This window comes from Myotis lucifugus, unplaced genomic scaffold (genome assembly GCF_000147115.1).
Source record: "Myotis lucifugus unplaced genomic scaffold, Myoluc2.0 scaffold_186, whole genome shotgun sequence".
In the NCBI taxonomy this organism is placed as follows: domain Eukaryota; kingdom Metazoa; phylum Chordata; class Mammalia; order Chiroptera; family Vespertilionidae; genus Myotis; species Myotis lucifugus.
In genome coordinates, this window is record NW_005871234.1 from 1,259,414 (window position 1) to 1,265,969 (window position 6,556).

Consider the following 6,556-nt stretch of genomic DNA (forward strand, 5'->3'; position numbering starts at 1 on the left):
CTGATGCTCTATCCACTGAGCCACGCCAGACAGGACAGAATTTTCTTTCTTTTTATGTATATACCACGTTTTGCTTATCCATCTATCCACCCGTCCATCCATCTATCCATCCATGGATACTTGGATGCTTCCACGTTTTAGCTATTATGACTAATGCTGCAATAACTATGGGTATAAGAAATATCTCTTCAAATCTCTGCTTTCAATTCTTTTAGGTATGGAATTACTTAGCCAAAGCTAAGCCAGACACATACATCCATCACCTCCCTTTGCAGGGTGGGATTTTTTTCTCATTCACTCAGTAAAGATGTCACCTTTCAGGGGTCTCTGATTTGACTTCCTGCCCATCCCTCTCACTGTGGCCCTTTAAAGTCCGAGCCATGGGCCACCAGTGAATTCAGATTTGTTCCAACACAAACTCTAGCTTCAGAACTCACTTGCTTGTCTCAATTCAAGCTATCTATCATTTCTGGGCATTAAGAATTTTTCCTTAATCTTCTGCCAGCTCAGCCATCATTCAAAAAGATGTTTTTAAGACTGGCACAAGATTGATAATTGAAATTGAGTGATAAACATGTGGAGATTATACCATTCTCTCTACAAAGTATGTTTGAATTTTCACATAATAAAAAGGCTTAGTTTTAAAAAAATAAATACTTTCAAATACTTCAGAGAAAAAGGGATGAAGCAAAATGAAAAATAAAAAAGTTAATTGGCCTTGGCCAGTTTGGCTCAGTGGATAGAGCGCCGGCCTGCGGCCCAGGTTCGATTCTGGTCAAGTGCACATGCTTGGGTTGTGGGCTCGATCCCCAGTGGGGGGCGTGCAGGAGGCAGCTGATCAATGATTCTCTCTCATCATTAATGTTTCTCTCTCCCCCTCTTCCTTCCTCTCTGAAGTCAATAACAAATATATATGGGTGTTCATTATAGTATTTTGTCTACATTTATGTATATTTGGAAAATTTTATAATTAAAAAGTCAAAATGTAATAAAAAGGATTCTTAGGTGCTATACTGGGAGGGCTCTCTGGACATCTAATCTACCATATTATTATAAACAAATGTGACATCATATTCAATTATCGTACTAAGAAAAAAATCCACAGATTACCCTGGCCAAATTGTTGGACAACTAAAGGACAGTGAGAAATGTGTGTGTTGACTAATACAAAGCTATTCAGAACCAGATATGAACAAACAAATTTGTATGAGTGGGCAATTGGGAAGGCGGGCAGGTGAGCAGGTTGGCAGAACACCAAATCAGGTAGAGATGGGACTGCTGAAGTGTCTTGACATTGAACTAACAAAGGGCTTAGTTTTTCATTGCATCATCCATGATCCATGTGACAGCAGGATCCAGCTTCTCTTTCATAGGTCCAGCCTCTCTAGTTTTAGGGAGCAGAGATTGTTTCCAACCTCCAGCCTAAATCTCGCCTGCTCTGTACGTATACCCACTCTAGCCCTTTCTGTTGCCTCACAGGATGCTTGCAAGTTATCATGTCCATTCCAGAACTCCCAGAGGCTGGTCTTGCATAGGGTCCCACTGGGCCAATCTATCACTACATAATTGTCTGACATGAGTACATTTCCCAGAGCCTGGGATTCCTTCTGGATGAAAGTCTGAGTGAGCATTCAGCAGTATAAATAACTCACGATGGGCTTTGGCAATTCTGGTCAAGACCCCTTGGGAGGTAAGATAGAGGTCTCCCTGCCCTTTATTTCTAGTTCTATGTTCTCCAGTTGAGTAAGAACACATCCGCAACTCCTAAGAAAGAGCTTTAATCTTCAGGGACAGAGCAGCCTGGATCCATATGTTGAAAAGAAACATTTCACCCTGGCAAATCTCACAGGGCATAGACAGTCTCATGTTTATGTTCTATTGTGATAAAAATTTTCATTCATACACTGTCTCAAAAAAGTCTTAAATTATGTTTCTCAAATTGATATGTTCAGTCAACAAATCTTTAATGAGTGCTCATTATATGCCAGAAAACTGTGCTGGGTATTAAGAACACAGCAATGAACAAAATAAAAGAAGTTCTCATGAAGTTGCTACTTTATATAGTTGATTTCATGTACTTTTGACAATTTTCTTCCTCTCAGAAGTTGGACTGACACACGATCTGGAGTGATGTTTTTGAACAGGGTTGGAGGGAGAAGTGTAGGGCATGTACAGAGAGGCAGAGAGAGCAAGGATTCCCTGGATGAACGCCACAGTGCAGGCTACCCATTGGTGAGCAGAGAACATGAGGCTAGAAAGGTAGGGACTTGCTCATGAAAGGCCTCTAATTCACGCTAAGGTATTTGAACACTAATGGTTCATGCTTATTGAATGCTTACTATGTACTAAGAGCTATACATGAATTACCTCATTTTAATTCTCTCAACAACTCTCTGGTACTATTATTATCTCCAGAAAAACCAAGTCACAGAGAGATAAAGAAACTGCCCCAGGTCCCACAGTTGTGTCAAATATTTTAACAGGGTAGAGTTAAAATTTTAACAGTGTGTTGTAGAAATCTGGCAGCCGTGTGTAAGATGAATTGTAACCAGGAGAGTCCACAAATGGTGATCATAAGAGAATCACCAGGGAAAGGTAACAAGAGCCTGAAGTAGGCCAGCGGTAAGGGGAACAGAAGGAAATGAATGCAAAGACTGACGGATATGCAGGGCAGTGACTGGGAGGAAGATATCACAGATGCCTCTCAGCTGCTGAGACTGGGTGTCCTGGAGCAGAAGGTGGGCCCATTATCGGAAGAGACTGAGCCAAGGAGAGGCACAGATTTGGTGGGGAAGATGTTGAGCTTGGTTTTGGGGGAATAATGAGTGTCTAAGGAGCCTGTGGGACCCCCATGAAGGCATCTTACAAGCATTTGAAAATTGGTGACTTGATCTGGGGGAAAATATAGAGGTAGCATTACAAAGCTATACCCTTACAGGTCTGCATCAAGGTATTGGTTGGCCCGGCCGGCATGGCTCAGTGGTTGAGCATCGACCTATGAACCAGGAGGTCATTGTTCGATTCCCAGTCAGGGTACATGCCTGGGTAGGGGCTCGATTCCCAGCAGGGGGCGTACAAGAGGCGGCCGATCAAGGATTCTTTCTCATCATTGATGTTTCTATCTTTCTCCCTCTTCCTTCCTCTCTGAAATCAATAAAAAAATATTTTTTTAAAAAAGGTATTGGTTGAAGCTATGGGAATAAACAATGATAGATAAAATAGACAAGGACAGCTAGTGGATGCCCAAAGTAAAAAGAAAGGGAAGCCCATGAAGGAGGAATTCAGGCAAGTACCTTGTTAGGAAAGTGAAGGGAAGAGAGAATTTCCGAAAGAAAAGGGAGTTGAAAGTAGTCAAATGCTGAAAAGCCCACAGATAATTATGACTTTAAAAAAAAACCCTGGAATTTGGAAATAAGGAGTCATGATTAATGTTTCAGAGGATAAAGAGAAACCCTTAGACTCTACTTGTGAGAGAATAAATGGGTACAACATTTCCAGAAGTCAAATTGGTTATATGCATCAAATAATTAAAATATTACAGATCTGGAAATTATTCTTCTAGAAATTATACTGATAGACATTTACATAAAAAATTAATATGGCTATGAGGCTGTTGATCAAAATTTTGGTGAAAATTTGTAAACAGCATAAATATCCAATAGAGAATATTTAATGAGACACAAAGATACTTGTTATTGGTTATAAAGATAAAGAAGCAGGTTACAAAACTGTGTACAACATGATTCCCTTCCCTCCTTTTAAGGGAGGCATATATATAAAGAAAAAAAAAGGAAGGATATACTACAAGAATTTTATGATGGCTGTTTCTGGGTGGTAGGATTTGATAATTATTAAATCTCTGTTTTCCCTTCCCCACATGCATTTACCCTCCCTCATTCTTTTGGATTACCTGTATTTTCTATAACAACTCTGTCCAATAGAAATATAATGTGTGGCACATATGTAATTTTAAATATTCTAGTAGCCACATTTAAAAAGTGAAAAGAAAGAGGTAAAAATAATGTTAATAACATATTTTACTTAACACCAATATATCCCAAATACAGGGGTGGGCAAAAGTAGGATTACAGTTGTGAGTACACGAAACAGTTTACTCTCATATTACTTATTGATTAATTATTGTATTATTTATTATTATTAATCTTATTTTGCTCAATCCTGTATTTATCATTATAGCATGTAATCAATACAGAAAATATTAATGATATTTTACATGTTTTTAACACTTAGCCTTCCACATTTAACATTTACAGATCATCTCAGTTCGGGCCATCCACATTTCAAGCACACAATGGCTACGTGGGTTTTACATTAGACAGCACAATTCTGTAAAATAACAGCTAACATGTATCAAGGACTTACTACGCGCCAGGCAATGTTCTAAGCCCATTGGGTGGGGATTATAACTCGTTCAATCTCACAATAGCTCCATAAAGTTGTGCTTATTATGGTCCCCACAAGCACAGGTTGCTGTTGTAATAACACCATACAAAAAGCCTGGGAGCTTTTCCAAGCCCTTTTGCTAATGTGATGGTGTGGAAGCCGGTTGCAAAGGCTTATTGACTCAAGGGGAAATGACGGAGTTGGAGAGAGACTAAAACGTATTCAAGAAGCTGGGCTGTGAAGAAGAAAAGTTAACAGAGTGAGGGAAACATGAGGACAGAAGACTTTCTGTAGGGCAGGGAGACATGAAGATGAATGGAGGCTGAAGAGAAAAGAGGGGGATGGAAAGTAAGAGGGAGATGGTTGGGGATGTTGTTGGACTAAGCTCTCCGTGAGAGCGAGGGCACTGTTGCATAAACATTGCCTGGGCTATGATGGGGGTCATGATATACGCCACAGCTTCCCAGCTTGGGGGTGGCAAGGGGGACATCGTAGCCTCGTGAGGGAGACAGATTGCAGACACAGACAACTCCGTCCTGTAGGTGAATGCTAAACAGAGTGGAGATTTAGTGGCGGCGGAAGGGATTTCCTGGGGAGTTGTCGAACTGAATTGTAAAGAACAAAGTTAGCCAGCAAAGAAGCAAAAAGGGAGGGGATTAGACTTGAGAAGTACTTAACTACAAGGCCTGGTGACTGATTGGATGTGGAGGATGAGAGAGAGTGAGGATTTGAGGACCATTCCCAAGTTTCCCCGCATGGGCAAAAGGTAGAGACTGTAACATTTACCTGTTGCCTCTCTGGAGTCAGGCATTATCCTGTGCACCACATATTCATCTCATTAAATTCTCACAGAGCTCCCATATAATGCTTGCCGTTTCATACATGTGTAAGCTTATTGGCCCCAGGTGTCACCATTAGTAAATGGAAGAGTCAGGATTTGAACCCAGGGTATTGCAGAGATGGAGGAAGGGAGAAAAGTTGACGAGGGGCCATAGCCAGGATGGGTGGCCCAGCGGGGTGAGCAGGTGCCAGTGAAAGGCAAGCCGCCCACATGTGTGGGGAGGGTAAGGCACTCCAGCAGGAGGAAGGCATGACCAGCTTCTTGTCAGGAACAGACCTGGGCAACCTGGGAGGGAGGTCTGGAAAGGTAGAGAGGAAGGTGGGGGAGGGAGCAGCAGGTTTTGGCTAAGATGGGGGCTGTCTTGTGAGGAGAGGAGGCATTTGTATACATAATCATGGGGAGGAGGGGGGAGGGGGTGGGTAATAGGAGAGGTGTGCTCTCGGCAGAGACCCTGAGAAGGGGAGATGGCCTAGGAAGATCCTGGGGCCGGGTGGGGCATTGATGCGGAATCCAGAACACAGTGGCAGGTTAGGGACCCCCACTGAGGATGACACCTTCTTCTCTTAACCAAAGTCAGGAGAAGCAAGAACAGATGAAGAGGCTCTAAGAAAAGCAAAAACAGAGGAAACCGGATTAGGGCTAAATATCTGCAAAGGAAGGAAATTAGGGAACTACAGGAAGACATGAGGAAGAGGCGTCAGGAAAGGAAAAGGAGAGGGAGGATGAAGGTAGAACCCCCAACATCCAGCACACCCCAACACTTCATCGGAACCCTATGAACGCCCCATCTCGGGAGAGCTGGCTGCAGCTTCGGAGGTGGGGGTGGAATGGGGGTAGAACCTGGCCAAGTCCAGACCACCGAGTCCTCCCAGTGGAAACCACACCATGACCAGACTGGAGTCACTGGTCTTGTGCAAACAGATTGGGGTTCACCTGCAGAATGGGGTTCATGACAGGTGGCTGGATGTCAAAGTATCTGGAAAGCACCACAACGGGTAAAGTGTTGTTTTTAATTCTATCGAATTAAAGACGACCACGTCTATCCAGAGCCATGCGAAGGAAACGTGGCCGGTCTGTAGATGGGAGTCTAGCAATGGCCTGGTCGGTTCCCAGCTCCTCTACCTGCCCAATTTAGCGAGTTGAGGTCCAAGCCTAGCCTCGCCGTGAGGAGGGCGCCGAGGGCCTGCGGCTGGACAGGTGGGGTTCATCTCTGGCTCCGGGCACAAGGTCCTAGGGGCGGATTCAACTCGTACCTTCTCCTTCGCAGCTCTCCAGCACTTGGTCTGTGTTCTCAGCCGGGCCCAGGCAGTG